Source organism: Mustela erminea, chromosome 14 (genome assembly GCF_009829155.1).
Source record: "Mustela erminea isolate mMusErm1 chromosome 14, mMusErm1.Pri, whole genome shotgun sequence".
Lineage (NCBI taxonomy): Eukaryota > Metazoa > Chordata > Mammalia > Carnivora > Mustelidae > Mustela > Mustela erminea.
The window spans coordinates 11,740,751-11,764,545 of record NC_045627.1 but is presented as its reverse complement, the minus strand read 5'-3'; the positions used below and the strand labels follow the sequence as shown (position 1 = coordinate 11,764,545).

Below are 23,795 nucleotides of genomic sequence, written 5' to 3'. Positions count from 1 at the left end.
GTGTCGGTAGAGTTAATTTTTTTCTAGTTCAGTCTTCCAAGTTGCATTTTCACCTCTTGAAAACTTTTTTTGAGAGAGAACTTGATAGTATTTATATGTGAGTGGCTCTTCAATTTAATGCTTTTAAATGCATTTGCCCTCTGTAAAATGGAGTAGTTTATTTTATGGAATAGTAATTAAAATACTGAACATGATTGAAAAACTCCTACTTTTCATGAATTTATGCAAAATTGGGATTGCAATTAGTTTCAGGACTGTAAAGTTAAGTGCTACAGTCCATTAAAACTTATGAAATCATGTCAGCTTGACTAAAACTGAGTCACCAGGGACTAGAAATGAGGCGCTGCTGAATTTTACACATAACATTTGAGAAAAGTTATGAGCTATTAATTTTACATCATATTTTACTAAGCAAATAGAATTACTAATAATGAGGAATAAAAGCCATTGATCTTTTGAGCATATGTTGGATTTTGTTAATGAAATCGGACTTCTTTGAAAAAGTAAAAACTTTGAAATACATGTCCACCAAGTAGTTCTTGTATGCTCAAAGTCAAAATCATTTTCTGCTAACCGTAACCATTTGACTTTTGAAAGAAAACATCATCATGGTAGTGTGGGAAAAAATCTATTCTAGATCATTTTCTGTTTGAATTTGTAAAAGCTTTCATGTGGGTACTTTTTAACATGAAGATTTTCCATCTCAGAGTTTATTTCATTTTTTTAAGATTTTGTTTATTTTAGAGAGTGAGAGTGCACCTGTGAGTGGGGAGAAGGTCAAAGGGAGAGCGGGAGAGAGAGATCTCTCAAGCAGACTCTGCTGAGCATGGAGGGCCCAGCTTGGGGCTTGATGTCACAGCCTGAGATCATGAACTGAGCTGAAACCAAGAGTCAGACATGCAACCAACTGAGCCAACCAGGCACCCCATCTTGGGAGTTTAAATACAATTCTTCTTTCCTATTTTCTTGTTTCCTTAAATATTTCCATAGATTTTGCTTGCAAAGCAATGTCAAGGTAGGGTTTTCCTCATCAAGTAGCTCAAGTGGGTTTTTGCCTGCATTAAGACCTACAGAACATTTTCTCTCAACCCCCTCTTAATTTCACCTTCTTCCTGTAAATTTTTGACTCCATTATTTATAATTTCAACTACTCTCCTGGCATATTTATTGCCTCCCTTGCCTCACTGCTTCAAAGGCATGGGCACATGGCAAAAAAAATCTGAGGAGAAAATTCAGACAACTGAATTAGATCGTATCTTAGCGTTGACTTGACATCCTTGATGTCACCTTATTTAACATCTTTCATGATCAAACTCCCCTCGGATCACTGAATCCATACCGCTGCTACCTCTGTTATCTTCCTCAGGATGTGACCTTCCCTAGACCCTCACACAGAAAAATATAACACCATTCGTCATCATTTTCTAGTGGCTACAGCTGTTAGTTATTAGAGCGAAAGTGTATGAGTCTTTTTTATTTTTTTTAAGATTATTTATTTTTGTGAGAGAGAGAGAGAGAGCAAGAGCACAGGAGCTGGGGGGAGGGGCAGAGGGAGAAGCAGACTCCCCACTAGCTGGGAGCCTGACGCAGGACTTGGATCCCTGGGATCATAAGCTGTAATTGACTGAGCCACCCATGTGCACCAAAGTGTGTCTCTTGAGATCCTGAAATGTGACTAGCAAGCTAAATTATACTCTAAATGTAAATGCTTCAATATTTTTTAGATAGACTGGATTTGACTTTATTGAACAGATTAGGGTCATTTGTACTAGTGATCTGTCATTCATAACCTCAGAAATCGGTTTAACATTCAGTCCTTTCTTTCCCCTAGAATATAGGCAGTTACATTTGAACTGTAATTTTATCTTTGAATATATTCTGCAAACCATCCTACATAAAATGAAATAAACATGTAGCCCGAAATTATTTGAACTATGATTCAAGTTTCTTTAAAAAAATATCTGCGTGTGTACCCCTACTTGGACACCGCCGACTCAAGGTGATTTTAATTATTACTTAACAGGAAGTCTCTTTGAGACATTCTAAAGAAAATTTGTTTATATCTGCATGTCTGTGTGTGTGTGTATACAAACATTAATGTACAGATACACACACCTACATGTCTTTTTGTGGGCTCATACTGATCATACTGAACATACTAAGACTCAATGTCTTCATTTTATAATGGAGTAACATAATTATTGCCATGTCAATACACCCGCATTTACTTCATTCTGGAAAATGATAGCTTATATTTCCTGAGAGTATTCATGGGAAAATACAAGGGCAGTAACCCCCCAAATTTCAATAGCTCAAAGAAATAGGAACTTAGTGCTGGTCAGAGAGAACCCAAATTTTTGTAAATGAGCAGGTGACTCTTCTCCAAATATGATTCAGAAACATAGGCTCTCCCTACTTTGGGACTTTGCGAGCCCCGGAGACTCACTAATGTGTTGATGCCAATAAACATCTAGATTACCTTCAAGATGTCATTTTGGATTTTATAGAAGTGTTGAATGTTGACACAATATTTACAAAAAAGTGTGAAGTAATAGGAAGTTTAGAAAATTCATAAAGTATAACAGGGAAATTTAACCATGATTATTTCTATAATTTACTTCCATATGTAAATATTTAAGGATAAATTTTCTATGCCATTTTCAACAACATGTATAATGGGGCTCAAAGCATATTTAACATTTCATATATTTCTAGTACTCTGAATCTTTTTCACTTAAACTTATGGGAGCATTTTTTTCTCTTAATATCATTTGCATTCATGATTTTAATACATGCTTAACAATCCACTTTGTGGAGCTAAAATTATTTATTTAATTAGTATCCTTTTGGAGGTGATTCAAATTTATTTTGGGTTTATTTTCTTTTTAAGATTTTATTTATTTGAGAGAGAGAGAGAGCATGAGAGGAGCTAGCAGGTCAGAGGGATAAGCAGACTCCCTGCCGAGCAGGGAGTACAATGAGGGACTCTATCCTGGGACTCTAGGATCCTAACCTGAGCTGAAGGCAGCTGCTTAACTCCTTGAGCCACCCAGATGCCCTGTTTTGGGTTTGTTTTCTAACACTGATAAGAGGAACTTCATAAATAATATCCCATGTTCATCATTAATCACTAATGATTATTTTAAGTAATTATTCTGCTGGCATGTCTGAGGCAAAGCATATCCATATTTCTTTTCCAACCAACCAACTTCCTCCCTCTCTCATTTCTTCCGTCTTCCTGTCCCTCCCTGTCTTTCTCTTTCTTTCTCACCTTTCACAGATACTTTGATACCTACTATCTCTGAGGCACTGAGGCGTAGATTGTGAGAAGATATATTTCCTCCTAGAACTGGAGATTTTGCAACCTAGTTTTGTAAGCAAAATAAATGTTAACATCTCAAAGATTGGTCCGTGTTTTAAGGTTGGTGAGAACGAAGGTGCAGGCACAACTGAAAGTTGTTTGCCTTTTGTTTACTCTCAGTTTTGCAGTAGAGTGCAAGGGGTACATGTGATTTTAAGAATAGAAGTAAGTCGCTTGGCTTCGCTGGTTGCTCTCTTTCACAGAGGCAAGCCTGAGACAGAGCTCCATTTCTGCTGCTGTGTGGGGGACAGACTGGAGGATGAGGGAGGTGACGCTCTATCCAGACACAAAATGACGGCCATCTCTACGATCTCTCTAACAGCGGAGGTGTGGCCAAGAAAGAATACTGGACACATGTATACCGAAGATTAACAATGGGCTTTGCAGAAGTTTGCTATGTGAGTAAAGGAAGAAAACCAGGGTACTTGGTGGATGGTGGTTCCAACTGCAGAGATAACGAGGACTGAGTTGTGAGTTTAGGAAAGAACACTGAGAGTTTCCTTTGGACATTTTAAAGTAAGGTGTGTAGGAGATCATCAACTGCAGGTGTGAAAAAAAGTCGCTGGATATTTCAACCCAGACTTCAGGAAAATTGATACAATTGTGACAAAATTGTGAGAATCATAGCAAATTGTGGGTGCTTGACATCATTTAGAGACTGAACGTCATAAAAAAAAAAAAAAACTCAGGAATGAATGCTTTTATAGAAGTCAAGAGGAAGGAGTGATTGATTATATCAGTTTTACCAGAAACTTGAGTAAAAGCAAAGAGACAAGCTCTCACTGGCTGGGGAGATAAAAATATATCACCTGTCATTGTGTAATTGTCATTTCCAGGGCTTCACTGCACTGTGTGATGAAAACCATACTAATGACAGCTTTCCCGTAATGAGACAAAAAAGCAGGCAAGGCCAGACTTCTACACACAAGAAGGGGAAGGTAAGTTTTTGGACCCCGAATCCAGTTACCGTAGGAAGACCCAGAAATTTGGGTACATACTAATGTTTCCTATGATATTCCTGAGCCTTCTATTCTCAGAGAGTATGTGGCTTTGTGCTTAGATACAGAAAATAGTTTTCTGACAGAAAAGGATACCCATCACTGAAGTGGCTGAAAATTTTGAATTGGTTTATGGGTCAATGAAGCAATTTGCTCCCATGATTTAATATATAATGAACTGTGATAAATTTCTTCTCCATCCCAAACCCCACAACCAGATGTTTGAAGATATTTGAGGAACACATGAGGGGATGTTAAAACTTGGGAAATGGGGTTACTGGGCAAAAACAGCATTCTAGATATTCCCTAATATGGGGGGCAGGATTTAGGCTTATGAGATAGCCATTGAATTATTCAAACTAGTGAATTTATCCTAATGACTTCACTAAAACATAGGACTTTTCTGAAATATTGTAATCTATGTAATTACCTAAATTGCAAGGGAATATCTGGCATTTTGTTGAAACTTTTCTACTATTTTTCAGGGCTAGTCTCTGATAAAGAATTAAAGCAAAAAAAGAAAAAAAATTCAAGCAGGCCAACTCAACATGAAAAAAGATCTATGTGTATTGTGGGGAAAAAATTATAAGCCACCTCTAATTTGGGCAATCTGAGCATGTATGAAAACACCTTCTACAGTATACTATGATTTGGTCTGTAATAGGTCTCAGAACTTGACTTCAGTAATCCAGATGTCATTACAATCCCAGGGTTGTTGGTTTACTGTCCTTGAATCTGAAACCTTGAGTGAATGATATATAAAATAATCAAAATGACGATCACTTCACACCTTGGACTCTTTCCTACAGAGAGAAGAAATTAAAATCTCTTATTTGGAAATTCTTAAATAGGTGAAACTAGATTTCTATTTTTGTTCACATTTTTTCTAGCTATTATGTATCATTTGACAGATTTAAAATTCATAGACCTCTTAACAGTCCCTTGGCCCAAGACTGGCCATTGCTTCCAACTCTACCAGAAGCTGGGTGACTAGAGCCCCATGCTCAACTTAGCAGGGCACCCATTGTTAACAGTGTTCTCTGGTAACTGAGAGCCAGCAGAATCATTCCTAGGGTAGTCTTGAACCCATTTGATCCTGAGGAGCTTGGTTCTGTAGCTTTATAAGTACTATTAACCAGATGGTGAAAAAAGGTATTCTTTCTTATGGAGAGAAACACAAATTATTCTCACTATGTAACTATCCTTGGCCATTTCGAAACAAAGCATGTGTTTTGGGGCAGAACAGTAAGAGCTTTGAATATCAGCGAGTACCAAGACAAGTCATTGCTGTAGTTTACATCCCTTAGATTGAGAGAATCTGTAATTTCTGGAAATCAAACCTGTATTAACAGGGTTATAAAGTCCCTTTATGATAAAACCCAGGTAAAAGGAACAATACTGGAGCCAAAAAAAACAAAACAAAACAAACAAAACAAAAACAAAAACAAGAAAACCCACCTCCACTCAAATTGCTGTCATCACTGCCACTAGAAATACCTTCATGGATGCATCTCATGGCACATTTTTGCCTTTAACTTTCCTGGACAGCTTGACAGCATTTGACACTGCTGATCTCTTCAAAACTTCCTATTCTCTCAAAAAGTCTATACCTTGTCCCTTGTTCTCTATTTCCATTCTGTGAATTTCTCCATCGATAAAATAGGAGTGGCATGAGTACCTTCCTCTCTCACATTTCCCATATCAAATCATGTTCATTATTCTGTCAAACTAGCTCTAAAATTTTTCTGTACACTCAATCCCTAGTATCACAGATTATACTATGATAGTAGCTGCCAAGTTGATCTCGCATTTAATATGGCCTCCTATTAATCTGCTCCTCGGTCTGCTGCCAGAGATCTTTAACAAAGTCACATCTGACGACCTTAGCACCTGCTTATAACACTCTGACAGCTTTGCATTTCCTTTGGAAAGGAAAATCATACACGTGACCTTTACCATCTCTATTTTCACCTCTGATTATCTGCTCAAATTCTCACCATTCCTGCTTTGTACTCTCTAGCATTCTATTGTGAATTTTTTGATTCTCCAAAACGTGCTGAGCTCTATCTTAAGACTTTGAATATATCATTTCCCTGCATACAACATTTCATCTCCATTTTTAGGGTTTTTTTTTTAATATTCAGATATCGGGTAATAAGCAGTGATATACAATTCCATAGAGAGGGCTTTTAAGATCACTCAGACAAGGTAGAATATTGTTCTCTTGACTGGAACCCACCACATGTGGCATTATTTGGCACTGTCTTCTCCATTGCAATAGCTAAAAGCTGGAAATAACTCAGATGTTCTTCATCGGATGAAAGGATAAACAAACTGGTATATCCACGTCATCGAATTCCACTGAACAATAATGAAAAAGAATTTAAATATGCAACATTTTTGTGATGATGGATATGTTCTATATCTTGAGTATCTCAGTGTCATTATCCCAGTTTTGACATTGTACTATATAGTCTTGCTAGATGTTATCATTGGGGGAAGTTAGGAAGAGACTACAGGGACTCTCTCTGTTGTCCCTTCTTACAACTGAATGTGAGTCCATAACTGTCTCCAAACAAAAAGCTTAAATTAAAAAATTAAAACAATGACACTTTCAGATATGTGTAAAACTTCCTGCCCACAGAAAGCCTATTAAAATAAACTAGAAGAAAAATTAAATTAAATTAAAAAACTATAATAGGTTGTGCTCCGGACAAGAGAAAAGAAATCTAGGGGGAAAAAAAGTAAAATAATGTGTCAGACCTTAGGACAGAATGAATTTTACCATATTCTAAAAATTATTCTGTACAGCTAGCATATTGTTTATACCAAATCAAGACAAAGATAGCAGTAATAAAAAAGGAAAGCAAATGCATATATGGCTATCTTATTTATCAAAATATAAAGTATATCTACCAAAACTAAGTATAATAAATAAAATCTAACAATATATTAAAAGAATAATGTGTCAAGCATTTCAGGTGTAGAAGAAAAAAAAATAGCATTAGAAATTTTAATTCAGGGGCACCTGGGTGGCTCAGTGGGTTAAAGCCTCTGCCTTCAGCTCAGGTCATGATCTCGGGGTCCTGGGATCAAGCCCCGCATCGGGCTCTCTGCTCAGCAGGGAGCCGGCTTCCTCCTCTCTCCTCTCTCTCTGCCTGTCTCTCTGCCTACTTGTGATCTCTGTCTGTCAAATAAATTAATAAAATCTTAAAAAAAAATTTTTAATTCATTATATATATGTGAAGAAGAAAAATCACATGCCAAAATGTATTTCATGGAAAAGTCAGCACATTTTTGCTATACTTAAAATTGATCTTAACAAGCAAAAAAATAGAAATGAACTAAAAAGAATTAATGATACCTATCTTCCAGAAACCAACACTAATGATTATATTAAATGATAAAATCATAGTTCCCATGTTTCATTCCTAGTTTTAATGCAACTAGCTTTACCCATTATTGTGTAAAATTTTGGTAAAGTTTTGATTAAAATTATAAGACACTACATAACAATTAGAATAGACATGAATTACTTGCAGATGATAGAATTTTCTACATGAAAAATCAAAAGGATAAATAACAATTCAAAATAATCATTGAAACATTTTCCCAAATAAAACTAAAAAATCAACAACTCCTCTTAGATTTATCAGAGAAGTGAGGTCATGGGGTAAATCATTGTCCAAATATTGGAAAGACAGGCAGGCAGATACTCAGAGAATCAAAACTTCCTGTAGCAAAGACTCAGGAGAAGTAGTCTTCATTGGAAACATTAGGCTAAGAAAGCCTGAATATAATTGATGAATTGCTAGTGGCTCAGATTGATCGAGTATTGGAACTAAAAACTGCATAGGATCATAGGACAAAAGAACACTTTCCCTATGTCCACACTTTACCACGTCATTACAAAAGACCTATTTGCCAGTCATACTAAGTGGCAAAAAACACAGTTTGAAGAGACTGAAGAAACTTTAGAACCAGATTTATTTATGGCAGGAATGTTGAAATTATTAAATCAGGTATTTTAAGGGGCGCCTGGGTGGCTCAGTGGCTTAAAGCCTCTGCCTTCAGCTCTGGTCATGATCTCAGGGTCCTGGGCTGGAGTCCCACATCAGGCTCTCTGCTCAGCAGGGAGCCTGCTTCCTCCCTCTCTCTCTGCCTGCCTCTCTGCCTACTTGTGATCTCTGTCAAATAAATAAGTAAAATATATTTAAAAAAGGTATTTAAAAAATAGCCCAAGACCTATGATAATTATGCTAAGAGATTTAATGGAGAAAAAAGACAATATGCAAGAACAAATAAATGCCTTAAGTAGAGAAATGGAAATTCTAAGAAACAATCAAAAGAAAATATAAAAAGATCAGTAATTCTCTATTAAATCAATAAACTGTGATACTGCTGATGGACTTACTAGCTGATTATGACTGAGGGGAGAATCTCTGAATTTGAGATTATGACAATAAAACTTCCAAAACTGAAAAGCAAAGAAATAGAACAGAAATATGCAATAACTGAGACAACGCTAAGGTTATATACACACACATAAGGAGACTATCAGGGGAAGAAGGGCAGAAAGGAACAAAACCAATATTTGAAGCAATAATGACTGAGAATTAATGTCAGACACCAAATCACAGATCCAGAAAGCTTGGGGGACACCAAACAGGAGAAATGCCAAGAAACATGACACCTAGGCATACCATGTTTAAATGTCAAAAAAGCGAGTAAAGAAAAAAAAAATTCTGAAATAATCCCAAGGTGTGTGTGGGGGGATACATTATGTGTACAGGTATTATAGAAGAGAAAAGACAAAAATTGTAGCTGACCAATATTCAGAAACCACTCAAGCAAGAGAAGAGTAGAATAAAATGTTTAGTGTTGGGGAACAAAAGAAAGAAAAGAAGGAAGGAAAGAGAAAAAGAAGCAAAAACATAGTTAGAATTTTGACTGTGCCCTTAGACAGATTAAATTTATTTATTCTCCTAAGAAGGTATTTTCTATATTGGGAAGTTGAGTGTCCCAGAAGCAAGGTGATAATTCAAATAATTTTTTAAAGGTTTTTTTTTTGTTGTTTTTTGTTTTATTTTGTATTGTTTTTTATACCCCCCTCTCCTAGTATCCCAAATCATTAAATTCTGTGCTAAATCCATCTGTATTTATGGCTTCCAATAAAATATAAGCAGTATAAACATTTTATCTGCCACATCCCAAGATTTAGAGTGATTTCTAAAATGTGTATATCATGTCCTACAGTAGTTCGCAAAAATGCCCATTCGCTCACAAGAACAAAGCTTCCCAATAAAAACTTAATAGAGTAAATGGGTTTACATTCCCCAAAAGTCATTTAAAGTTATTTGGGAAAGAATACTTCCTAATTAGCATTTCAATTGTTTCCCTTTGAAACAAAGCCGTTCACAGCAACTTTCATATTGAAAGCCTTAGGAATTCCTAATTTATATACAGACTGCTAAGACAAGGTTGTCATACCCCAGCAATCTCAATGGAACTCGTGAGTTACAGGGCTGTCACTTGTGCTTTACTGAGCTTCCAAAGAGCTGCACCAGGTTACAGGAAAACTATCATGTGCAAGAGAGATGCTCTCTGAACCACGAGAAAGACAAGGAAATAAGCCAATCTGCTCTCACTCCAAAATTCTCCTTTGTCTCCAGCTCATCTTTATTTTTTTTTTAATTTTAAAAAGATTTTATTTATTTGACAGCACAAACGGGAAGTGGGAGAGGGAGAAACAGATCCCCCGATGTGGGGCTCCATCCCAGGACGCTAAGATCATGACAGGAGCCGAAGGCAGACACTTAACTGACTGAGCCACCCAGGCGCCCCTCCGTAGCTCATTTTTACACATCCAGCACTTAGTACCTGAAACCCACAGAAGCTCCATAAATAACATTCAATTGGAGAAGACTGAACTGAGCTGATGTCTCTAGAGACATGAAAAACCCAGAGATCCACCAAAACAGAGACTGTAGGACTTAGGGTTGCTCACAGCGGCAGGGCTAAGAAGTGACATTTGGCGACATCTGATGAGGCAGTGTAGCCCTGGACTAAGAATGCCCCAGCTCTGTCGCTCCTGTGACCTTTGGCAAATCATCTAAACTCTCTCTGAATCTCACTTTTCTCTCTGATGTGAGAGGAAGAAAAGGAAAGTTAGTTTTCCAATTGATATCACTCAGGTATGAGATTTTATTTCTGGAATTTTTGCTTATAAAAGTCATTCTTGGAGAAAGTAGGGGACTTGAGGGAAGCTTCACTTCAAAATGTTAAGGCATAATGACCATGGTAGAGGCTGCAAAACCTGTTATTTTGAAAATGCAAAAGTTGCTTTTGAATATGACTTTAGGGAAGCATATCACTATCACCGCATTCTCTTTTTGAGCAGTTGCTCCCAAATTCAGAAACCAAGACCTTGGAAACTCTAGGAAGAATATACAGATACCTACCTTGACCTAAGAATGGATAAAAATATATGAAAATAAATTGGGTCTCACATATATATGTATACACATACACACACAAAATAGGCATGAAATCAGAAAGAGAAGCAATATTACTTTACTGTTCTGATAGGATTGCCTAGTAGGGTTGAATCCTCAGAACACGTAAGAGAAGACACTGAACCCGAGCATAGAAAATGACAGTAAAGGTAACCATGAGAGTGTGTGAGACAGGATTATACTCTTGGCCCATTCTGAGAAGCGGAATGAGGGTCTTGCTGAGTTGTACATGTATTTGAGAGCGGGGTGGAGAAGCTGCCTCTACATCAAGTAGGGAATATTAAGACCCTTCAAGGTATATTGGAGAGAATTATTGGAGAGAATTTCCCTATTATGGCAAAGGGAACAAGCATCAAAATCCAGGAGGTGCAGAGAACCCCCCTCAAAATCAATAAGACTAGGTCCACACCCCGTCACCTAATAGTAAAATTTACAAGTCTCAGTGACAAAGAGAAAATCCTGAAAGCAGCCCGGGAAAAGAAGTCTGTAACATACAATGGTAAAAATATTAGATTGGCAGCAGACTTATCCACAGAGACCTGGCAGGCCAGAAAGAGCTGGCATGATATATTCAGAGCACTAAATGAGAAAAACATGCAGCCAAGAATACTATATCCAGCTAGACTAACATTGAAAATAGAAGGAGAGATAAAAAGCTTCCAGGACAAACAAAAACTGAAAGAATTTGCAAACGCCAAACCAGCTCTACAGGAAGTATTGAAAGGGGTCCTCTAAGCAAAGAGAGAGCCTAAAAGTAGTAGAACAGAAAGGAACAGAGACAATATATAGTAACAGTCACCTTACAGGCAATACAATGGCACTAAATTCATATATCTCACTAGTTACCTGGAATGTTAATGGGCTAAATGTCCCAATCAAAAGACACAGGGAATCAGAATGGATAAAAAAACAAAACCCATCTATATGTTGCCTACAGTAAACCCATTTTAAACCCGAAGATACCTCCAGATTTAAAGTGAAGAAGTGGAAAACAATTTACCATGCTAATGGACATCAGAAGAAAGCAGGAGTGGCAATCCTTATATCAGATCAATTATACTTTAAGCCAAAGACCATAATAAGAGATGAGGAAGGACACTATAATATATTAAGACCCTTCAAAATATGTAGATCATGGCTGAGCCCTTATATCCCCTGAGGGATATAAGATCAAATCTTTATCTGAATCTAAATTTATCTGGACTCTAATGTAATTCTATTATGTTTTCTTCAGATTTTTAGGAAACTAAATATAGCCAGATATAATTTCTGTTATGGTTAGTAGTATCTTTGGGTCAGAAAGGTTAAAAGAAAGTGGACCACTTCTTGCATCATTCCTCTTCCCTACCCACATCACTCTCATCCCAAGCAAGTGGTAACACAACAGAGGTTGAAGGTCCCAGAATGACAGATTATCATATTATTAAGATGTCATAAGCAATCCTCACCCATATGAGCCAGGGAATTGATGAAACATAAACTCATAAGGTCAAAGATGTAAAGCCATCACATGCTAAAGGTGAGGAAATATCACAAGAACTTTCAGTCATACTATGTATTCTCTTGTCTCTCTAAAACTATTTATATGAATTATATACTACAATTAATCATCAAGTTATGTTCCCCACCATTCCTAGATTCTTTCCTGTAATTCCAAGTAGCTCTTTTCTGCCACAACATCTTCAAATGCAGAACGAGGGTGCCAGTCAGAGCAGTATTGTTTCTTCGAATTCCATTTGGACTCTCTAAGGTAAATTCTACTAAAACTAACACAGACAGTGTTTAAAGAAACTGTAATTAGTAATCCCCACAAGTGAAAACTTCAAGTATTCTATACAAAATTCATCACCTTTTTTATATTTCAGAATTAAATGAAAACTAGGTAAGGTTTCTCTCAACACTTTCTAGAATATAATTGTTAGTATCTCAAAAATTTCAAAATACTTATCTTTTCCAGGTTTATGTACCTCACATGTAGTATAGATGCATTTTGAACCAAAGTTTGACGTACTCCTCTCCATTGTGTATGTTACGTGTCTCCATTCATCAATCCCTTTTGAGTATTTATATTCCCTTTCATTTGCCAAAAGTTGGAAAAGTGTATGGACACATTAAAGGACTTCACTTCATGACTATAGCATATCTTAAGATGGTAAAGAGTACTTTATCCAATGCATTCCTAGGTCTTCTGATTTGTTTTACTAGGTTGGTATTCTAACAAAGCCAATATTTTTAACAAAGGAAAGAATTTATTAGGTGACTCTGATATTTAAGGATATTCTTGAAATGGTGCTAATTATTCTTATTTCCATTTTCAACTCCCATCAAAATGCAGATGATCCTTGGAGAATCTCCCTCAGTGGAATGGACCCTCATGGACCACAAGCTGGCATCTGTTGATCCCATTTTCTGTTGTTTCATTTGCTCCAACTGGAACAAGACATTACAATCAGCCTGGATTTCAAAGGAAGGTAAGTGTGTAATAAGGGATTTGGGAAATCAAAATTGAACTAAAAGTAAGATACAACTACACACCCATCAAAATGACTAAGATTTAACAATGTAACAATTCCAAGTGTCATCTAAAATGAAAATTGTAAGGAACAAATTATGAATACCTCTTAATTTGAAGATGAGAATGGAAAATACTATAACTCCTTAGGAAAAAAAATAATTACTTTAAAGATAAGCATATACTTACTGGATGTCCCCATAATTCTACTTAGGGATGTACTCAGAGATGCCGTATGTCTGCACAAAGATTCACACAACTGTTCTTAGCAGTTTTATTTATAGTAACAAGAATTGGAAACAATTCAAATTTCCATCAGCCAATGAAGGGACAAATTGTGTTGAATACTATATCCACTAGTCACTAGTGAATCTTGAAAAAAATCATGCTAAAAGATTCTAGGCATTAAGCAGAACTTATGATAGATACCCTTCATAATTGGGGCACCTGAGTGACTCAATGGGTTAAAGCCTCTGCTTTCGGCTCAGGTCATGATCTCGGGGTCCTGGGACTGAGCCCCACATCAGGCTCTCTGCTCCACGGAGAGCCTGTTTCCTCCTCTCTCTCTTCCTCTCTCTCCCTGCCTGCCTCTCTTGCCTACCTGTGACCTCTGTCAAATAAATAAATAAAATCTTTAAAAAAAAAAAAAAGATACCCTTCATAATTTAGGGGAGAAATAATTTATGATGACAGAAAGTGAATCTTTGGTTCCCCGTTCTTGGGGAAGTTAGGGGAATTAACTGACTTCAAAGAGGCCAAAAAAACCTTTTTGAAAGTAATGGAAATGCTTTACATCTTTCCTGTGATGATGACTGCATGAGTGTATACGTGCATGTATACATTGAAAATGGGGTACGTTATTGTATGTACGTTATGCCTAAAATATACATGTGATTATCTGATTTTCAAAGACATAGCTGGCCTTTTTGTCTGAAATTCTTGTATTGCTTTTCCATCATCATCTCTAACAAAGAAATCAAGGAATCAAGATGCCAGTCATGTCAACTCAACTTGAATTCAATTATCATTCGTAATTGGAAAACAACAACATTCTCAGGCATCACTAATTTGGAAAAGATTGAAACTTGTAATACCATATCATCTACAGTTTACACGTAATTTGGTTTGTGATACATGTTGGAATTCAACATCAGGACTCAAAATGTCACTTTAACCTTAGGTATATTTGTTTACTCTTTCTCATTTTGGAATAATGAGTGAATACAAGCCAGTGATTAAAAAATAAAAATGGCAATCACTTCAAAACTTAAGCTCTTTTCCCAGAGAAGAAACTAAAACTCTTATTATGAAATTCTTATGTAAATGAATCTGGGATTTTGTTGTTCATATGTTCTCTAGGTATTGTTATAATTAAAAATATTTAAATATTGCATACCTCTTAATAATCCCTAGGCCCAAGCCTGGCCTTTGCTTTTGACCCTCCCAGATATTGCAAGGGTAGAGCTATATGCTCAATAGGAAACAAATGGATAAAATACATATTATAAGTACAGAATTTCAAAACATCTGCACATTTCCAAATTTATGAATTTAATATTCCTAATGTAAACGTTTAACATTGAATCAACTAAACCCACCTCCATAAATTGTTTGCCCTCAATCCCAAGCTTCAGCTGGGCACACACACTCTTGGTCTGACTGTCCCCATTCCTCTGAATCCTGGCTTCCACTCAAGCTGCTTCAATGGCTCGAATGTTTAAGAAATCTGGAAGAATCCTACTTGACAGGAAACTACTATAATGGGACATCACAGATAGCCAGTTTGCATTTTTGGGTTTTTTCCTGTCTTTTATTATCAGAAACACTTGCAAGAATATAGAAAAATTGTCTCAGAAAAATCATTTGTTCTCGTTGCTACTTCACTAACTGCTTTTATGCAGAGTGGCAACATAATTGGTAGCTTGGAGGAGATTCATAATGTCACGCACGGGAAACTGTTACCACTTCTGAAGAGTTAAACAAAAAGCAGAAGTGAATGAAAAGAGCTAATTTGGCACACAAGTACACACACACACTCTCTCTCTCTCTCTCATGCTCTGGGAAAGGAAGGCCAAATAATGAAAACTCTAAGGTTAAGTAAAGTTGTTGTTTTGGTGATGCATTTAGTTAAATTATTTTTAAAGGCACATTAGTATCTGTGCTGTAGCTGCATCATGTTATCATAGGCTGTTTTCTGAAGTGTATTAGAAGATATTTAAGTATTTCCTGATTGATTAATCATGCGCTAAATATTCTTATTCTTGAAGTCCCGTTGACGTACAATGTTATGTGGATTTCCGATGAGCTATATGGTAACTTGACAATTCTATAAATATTCTTCCTTATAGCCAATCTAAGATTATTTTGAAAAATTTTTAAAAGATTCTATTTATTCATTTATTTGAGAGAGAGCACAGAGGGAGAAGCAGAGGCAGAGGGACAAGCAGACTCTGCTCTGAGTGCAGAGCTGATGCAGGGAGGGGTGAAGCTCTCTCCCTAAAGCCATCTTTGTGATGAAAAATCAATATTTTTTTCTTTCTTTACTTTATATATTTTCTTAAATGAGATTTTGGCAACTTGAAGAAATGATTAAACCAATACTTAAAAATAGCTCTTTTTCAGTATAGAATTCTCCCCAGATGGATTTCAAAAGCTGTTTGGGTCACTACAAACAGCATGAATTTAACCAGAAACTGAAACATCCTTATCATGGATAATGAGGAAAGCTTTCAGTTGAGCAGCATGGTGCTAGTAATTTATATATTCACTCAAGAAACATTAATTAAAATAAAAACAATAAATATTAAGCTGGAGAGATCAATTTTTAAAAAAAATTTATTTATTTGACAGACAGAGATCACAAGTAGGCAGAGAGGCAGGCAGAGAGAGAGAGGAGGAAGCAGGCTCCCCGCGGAGCAGAGAGCCCAATGCGGGGCTTGATCCCAGGACCCTGAGATCATGACCTGAGCCAAGGCAGAGGCTTTAACCCACTGAGGCACCCAGACGCCCTGGAGAGATCTATTTCTAAGCATTAATTGTATACAAATGTATTAAATACAAAGTATACCATTACTATCAACACAAGTCATTAGTACTCACTCCCAGAATATTATTAGGCCAGTGAGTACACTACAGATTGAAAGAAGGCACTGTTTCTTGGTTTGCCTCTCACTTTCTCTCTGTATTTCCCCTTTGCTTCCTTTTTGTACATTTCCTAAATTCCACTTATGACTGAAATCAAATGGTATTTGTCTGTCTTTGACTGATTTATTTTGCTTAGCATTACACTCTCTAGCTCCATCCATGTCACTGTAAATGGCAAGATTTCAGTCTTTGTTTTTTTTTTTTTTTTTTACAGCTAAGTAATATTCCATTGTGTCTATATGTACCTTATCTTCTTTATCAGTTCATCAATCGATGGTCACTTGGGCTATTTCCATAATTTGGTTATTGTAAATAATGCTGCCATAAACATTGGGGTAAATGTTTACCTTTGAATTAGTATTTTTGTATTCTTTGGGTAAATAACAGCGCAAGTGCTGAATGGTAGGGTAGTTCTATTTCTAATTTTTTTTTAAAGATTTTATTTATTTATTTGACAGACAGAGATCACAAGTAGGCAGAGGCAGAGAGAGAGAGAGAGATGAGGAAGCAGGCTCTCTGCTGAGCAGAGAGTCCGATGCGGGGCTTAATCCCAGGACCCTGGGATCATGACCTGAGTCAAAGGCAGAGGCTTTAACCCACTGAGCCACCCAGGCGCCCCAATTTCTAACTTTTTTAAAAAAAATCTTTTTGAGGAAACTCCACACTGTTTCAGAGTGGCCGCACCAGTTTGCATTCCTACCAAGAGGGTTCCTCTTCCTTCACACCCTTGCCACCACCTGTTTCTTTTATTATTGATTTCAGCAATTCTGACAGGTGTGAGTTGATATCTCACTGTAGTTTTGATTTGCATTTCCCTGATGATCAGTGACATTGAGCTATCTTTTCATGTGTGTCTTGCAGAGTATGGATTTTCTGTAATTTATTCAATCATTCACTTGATCATGGATTTTTTTTTTTTCTATTTTTGTTTGGAAGGTCTCTTACCTTATTCCTGAATGGCTGTCTATATTGTAGGTATTTATTAGTTTTCTATCGTACAGTTTCCAAATGTGCTTCTTTAGGGTGCCCTTTATCTAATCTGTTTCTATACTTTGGTAGCCAATTCCACTGAAGATATGAGTATCCTTGTCAACAAGATGAGGCCCAGGGAGCAAAATGTCCCTATGAAGATTTGTATACACGTTTTCATGTGAACATAGTTTACACTGATCTAGGATAGACATTTATGAGTGTGATTCCTGGGTTATATGGTCGTTACATGTCTCTTTATAAAAAACTGCCAAATTGGGTCCCAGAATGGCTGTACCATGTTACGTTCCCACCGACAAACAGTGTGAGCTCTAGCTTTTGTACATCCTCACCAGAAACTAGTGTTTTCCTATTTTGTATTTTAGCCATTTTGGTAGGTGTGCAGTGATAGGATTGGGTTTTTGATTTTTATTTCCTCAGTGTCTAATAATGGGAAACAACATTTTCACATGCTTATTTGCCATCTGGATATCCTCTTTGAAGAAATGTCTGTTCATGGTTTCTGGTTTTGTTTCTGATTTTTTGCTCATTTTCTAATTGGTATGCTTTTATGTTGAGTTTTTAGAGTTTTAGAAAATATTCTAAATATAAGCCCTTTATCAGATATGTGCTTTACAAATATTTCTCCTAGTTTAGAAATTATTTGTTGATCCCCTTCACATGGACTATCACAGAGCAAAATAATTGAATCTTGATAAGGTGCTATTTGTCAATTTTTCATGTTATAGGTTAAATGCTTTTAATATTCAAGTGTTCATGTTTGTTATGAAAATTTTACTAAGCATATAATGCTGATGTAAATCTATTTGCCAACAGTATTTTTAGATATTTTTTGTTGTTTTCTTGAATCTTTTTGTTCCTAGAAGCTCTTAGAAATATCTCTTTATCCTTAATGTCCTTAAACATCCTTAGAATTCATCTAGACATACAGATCTTTTTTATTTAAAAAAGTCTTGCTAAATACTTGATGATCAGTCAAGAATTTATGAATTTATCAGGTTTTCTTAAATGTATGTCTCTCCTCTATTGACTCATTTCTTCTAGAACACTTAATGGAAACGTGTTTCAGTTTGGGGGTCTAACCTCTATCTTTTACCCCCCCTTTTTTTTTTTTTTTGCTATTCATATATATTTGATTGTTTTTCATAGAGGAAAACTTTCTCCACACCATCTTCCTGGCAAATTTGTATTACATTTTGTCCATCTGGCACAGAAGCCCACTCATCATAGTTATAATTTTCATGAAATCTTAGTGATTATTTCTCATGAATGTAAACTTTATTCTGAAGTCCTGCCCTGCTCGTCTTGTTGTTTCCTAGGATGTGGGTGCTCATTTATTGGCTTTGTGATTATACCTGTTGGAAAGCAATTTGGGAAATTGTGGCTTCATTTAAGGAAGGCGTCATATACATCTCTGATGCTTATACTCTATTCTGTTTGAAGGAGGATGAACACAGCACCTGAACATACTAATAGCTGGCTGGGTACCTTGACTGCTAGACCTCCCTTCTTTTTCTCCAGGTGTAAGGAGAACCACCCTGTCTTTCTGACTCAGGCTCATAGAGTCATGGCTCCTGTATCTGCCTGCAGGTAGAATGTCCTGCAGGGCATCAAGCATCGGGTGTAAGGTCCATCCGTAGTGTGACTACTTGTTTGCTCCTTCTGTTGCACCTTGGCTAATCATCTGGCCTTGGCTTCAAGTCTCCATTCTGCCTTCCCTCGCTGGTCCTTCACTTCTGGGTAGATTATGCCCGAAAGCACGCCTGCTACCCCGTTTCACGTTTTCCATGAGTACTTTCTTATGGGAAATATTCTGGGGTTCCATTCCTTGAGTTAATTTCTTCTGATCTCCATCTTCCAGGCACATCTCAAAATATCTGGTTCCTGACGCTTCTTTTTATATTCCAGCTTGAAGTGTGTGTGTGTGTGTGTGTGTGTGTGTGTGTGTGTCTAATTTATTATTCTACCAGGTTGGAGAAGAATCCAATAACATAATCTTTGTCTACCAACTTAGTTTATAGACTGTACATGAGCCTGGAAAATCGACTTTCCATTAAAAAACACTATTTGGATATTGACATGGAGACCACAATTTGAAACGGTCATGTCAGGAATCCCTTTATATATGTGACTGTAAAGGGGATCAGGCTGACATTCATCTGAGTTTGTGGCTGTCTGGCTAACTGGTGTATCACAGGCATAACTCTTGCATAGCCCTGGGGGATAAATAGGTAAGGAGTCCTGTAAATGACAATACTCGTTAAGTGGCAATAGGTTCGAGCATGTAAACCATTTTTCCAAAGAAAATCTCATATAGAGTCTCAGCATCTAGGTTGAGACCAGAGAAAGGTGTAGAAATTCTGGCTGAAGTTCTTTTCATTCATAACAGGGCATCACCCTGAGGCTCCTGTCAGGAATATTCAGGCTCCAGAGGGCAGTTCGACATCCAAGATTACAGTGATAATATATTTGCTTAAACACACATTCAAAAACAAACCAGACATATTTTGGTTCCAGAACTCTTCTCCTGAATATTGCAATAATATTTTGCATTTGTTTTGTCTTTATTTTCTGTGAAGTCCAGACTATCACAGAGAATTAGATAGGAGAAGAATAATTTTTTTTCCTTTTTAAATTTTTTTTTATAGGTGTTCTTGTCTTTACTAATAAGTACCCAAGAGACAAAACTGCCCAAGGTAATATATTGAGTGCCAGCTAAAAATAGTAGTCCTGTGTTCTTACCATAATGTATGACTATTTTTTGAGTAGCCAAAAATGGGAAGAAGTTTCCTAGTCATTTAGAATACTCCTGGTAAAGACCAGTAAAGATCTAGAGATACAAGGTATTTACCCTAAACTAAGTTGCTATCTTAAAGTCATGAGTTTGCAATTTGAATACTGTCTTTGAAGCTTGAAGGGAGGGGTTCAGGACGGTTGTTCCTCCCAGAATGAGTCACTGTGACATGTGGATTATTTTGAACTGAAGGCAGTTGAGACCCTTTGTGCTTTAAAGAAACATTTGATCCTCCTTTACGCACATAGGAGAATCTAAATTGGGGGTCTTTCCCAGAATGAGGGTTATTAACAAAGATAAATTTTGTCTGAGTGACACATCTGTATTTTAGGGCAAACATCTAATTACCACACATTTGTTTTCTTATCAGCCTCTGAAATGCATTCCTCTCCTCTGATATCCCAGGCCCCTACCCCTTCCTCCTTAGTTCAGAATGCCATATAGACCTCAATTTGCCTGTCTTTGGAATTTCCATGTCTATGTGGATTTCCAGTACATACACTATTAAATTTGATTTTCTCCTGTTAATCTGTCTCATGTCAATTTGATTTTTATTCCAGCTAGAAGGAATTTTCAGGGGACAGGAATTTTTGCTTCTTGAACCAGCTGAAAATTGGTATTGTCAAAACATTGATAAATCACTTCAGAAAAAGTCAAATGATTTTTAGGCAATTCAGATTATATTTGAGAAGACACTAGATCAGCCAGCACTGTAAATGTGTGAATTATTGTTATAGTCCTTAAACATTATATAATGTATATAGCCATTGAAGAAGAGCAACATTGCAATTGCCTTTTTTTTTTTTAAATTTCTTTTCAGTGTAACAGAATTCATTGCTTTTGCACCACACCCAGTGCTCCATGCAATCCGTGCCCTCCTTAATACCCACCACTTGGTTCCCCCAACCTCCCACCACAAGCCCCTTCAAAACCCTCAGGTTGTTTTTCAGAGTCCATAGTCTCTCATGGTTCACCTCCCCTTCCAATTTCCCCCAACTCCCTTCTCCTCTCCATCTCCCCATGTCCTCCATGTTATTTGTTATGCTCCACAAATAAGTGAATCTCTCTGCTTGACTCATTTCACTCAGCTTCATCTCTTCCAGTCCCATCCATGTTGCTACAAAAGTTGGGTATTCATCCTTTCTGATGGAGGCATAATACTCCATTTTTTATATGGACCACATCTTCCTTATCCATTTGTCCGTTGAAGGGCATCTTGGTTCTTTCGACAGTTTGGCGACCGTGGCCATTGCTGCTATAAACATTGGGGTACAGATGGCCCTTCTTTTCACTACATCTGTATCTTTGGGGTAACTACCCAGTAGTGCAATGGCAGGGTCATAGGGAAGCTCTATTTTTAATTTCTTGAGGAATCTCCACACTGTTCTCCAAAGAGACTGCATCAACTTGCATTCCCACCAACAGTGTAAGAGGGTTCCCCTTTCTCCACATCCTCTCCAACACATGTTGTTTCCTGTCTTGCTAATTTTGGCTTTTAAAATTGCTTTAACCATATCTAAGCAAATAATTCTGCCCTTGGCCACTTATTAACATTCCCTTCAATACAAAATAATTTCAATTAACATTATTCTTGAACCAAAGAATGTGATAAGGTCATCTTCTTCACTTACTGCATATGAACCTAAAAAATTATTCAGCTACAAAATGTAATTGGAATGTTTGTACAGAGATGATAACTTGGTGTAGAGGTCTGTGTACTTTTTTGGTAAAAGGCCAGTAGTAAATATCTCAGCCTTCACAGGTGCCATGGTCTCTGTCCCCATCGCTTTGTGCTGCTGCTCTAGTACTAAAGCCCCAGAGGCAAGACACAAATCAATGACCAAGACTGTGTAACAATAAAACTATATCCACACAGACAGCAGGCTGATTCTGACCGGCGAGCTATGTTTTGTTGACCCCTGACACAGAGTATTTACTCAGTTTTGCACACAGTCATTCAACAAATATCTATGGAGCATCTATACATTCCAAATGGGTATTAAATCCTAGGCAGATGAAAATATGTGAAATATTCCAAACTTTAAATTGATTATAGTCTGACATGAAAAACAGAGACGAAGTTACTGTAATAGATAGAGAGGAGTGTTGGATACAGGCTTGCATGGGATGTCAAGGGAAGAGAGAACTCTTAACCACAACTGGTCAAAAGATGAAGGGGTATTTGCAAACCCCTTGCTGCATTCATAGGTAAATCCACCTTCCCTACAGTTCCCCAAGGCTTAGAAACCCAGTTCACACTGTAAGGATCTATTCAGGCAATTCAACTACAAAATCTTTAACTTATGGGTGAGGTCTTGTCTGCAGGAGTAATCCCTTAGATAAGCTTTCTAGGGCCTCACAGTGAACAGCAGTTGAATGAATTGGTCCCTTCAGTTAAAACTCTTAAACTTCAAATATTGTTATTTGCTAGCTGGAGAAATGTGATTACGTGCTTTGGAGTTATGTTTTCATATATCTTATGTATCTTATTTTTTGGGTAAGGCAGCCTTGTTCATAGCTCATTTATATTTCTGTTATGACAGTTACCATATCAACTATCACGTATCAGTTTATATATGTGTCTTCCCTTCAACTTTAATCTTCTCCAAAAGATGATCACTTCCTTGGTTAAGGTCCTATAAGTTATATGGAACAAAAAAGAAGAACACTTTCAAGCTTGTATATGTAAAAGGAAAGTTTTCTACAATGACTTGTTCTTCAAAATTGGAAATAGAAGCTAAAAGCATCTCTTGCGTCCCCAGGGCCAGGCCTGGAACTGAAAAGACCAAGCCAGATGCCTAGGTCCACAGGCTTGCTTCCCTTTGCTTCCTGTGTTTTATCACCTCATTCCCTGCAAAATGATTTATCAGATATTCTATGTTCATACATGGTAGAAAATAGTTGCCTCTGTCCGTGTTCCATCATTAAATAAAGTCAGCTCTGTCCCAAATCCAAACTCCTGGGACTGAGGATTTGGTTCCAGATGAGGTTTGGTGTCCAGCCCTGAGCCCTTCTGCCTTGCCTGAAAAGCAGGCTTCTACACAGCACGATCGTAGAATGCGTGCACCCCTTTTGTCATGAAGGATCCATTTTAAGAGAAAAGCGATTTAGGCCAAGAACAGTAGTTGAACTATTTGTTTTCATCTCCAGGGTATTGTGCAATGCCTGGAACACCGAAGCGATCCAGACTAGAAATGACTGCTTCGAACTAAGGCGATGGCAATGAAGATGGTGAGTAGCAGATTGGGTCATAAATATTTAAGAGGCAGGATTTGATGATGAATATAGGATGTGAGCAATGAAGAAGATGGTTGAAATGAAAGGACATTTTTATGTTGTGGATTCAACAAACACAGAGTCCCCTGAAGAGACAAGATTGCATGAGTTGCTCATTAGGGTGTGGAATTTTAAATTCTGTTAAATATTCTCCTGGTGGGTGAGATAAATGTACTGTGTAATGTAGAGGGACATGTGTTCATCT

The 23,795-nt window shown here is 37.0% G+C and overlaps 1 long non-coding RNA gene across 1 annotated transcript; it reads left to right on the top strand.

The window, feature by feature from the left end:
• The first annotated feature begins 3,737 nt into the window (after window positions 1-3,737).
• LOC116573626 lies at window positions 3,738-23,545 on the top strand. The gene is made up of 4 exons (XR_004278896.1): window positions 3,738-3,759; window positions 4,198-4,299; window positions 13,210-13,345; window positions 23,465-23,545. It is a non-coding gene; the product is annotated as an uncharacterized LOC116573626 (long non-coding RNA).
• The last annotated feature ends 250 nt before the right edge of the window (window positions 23,546-23,795 follow it).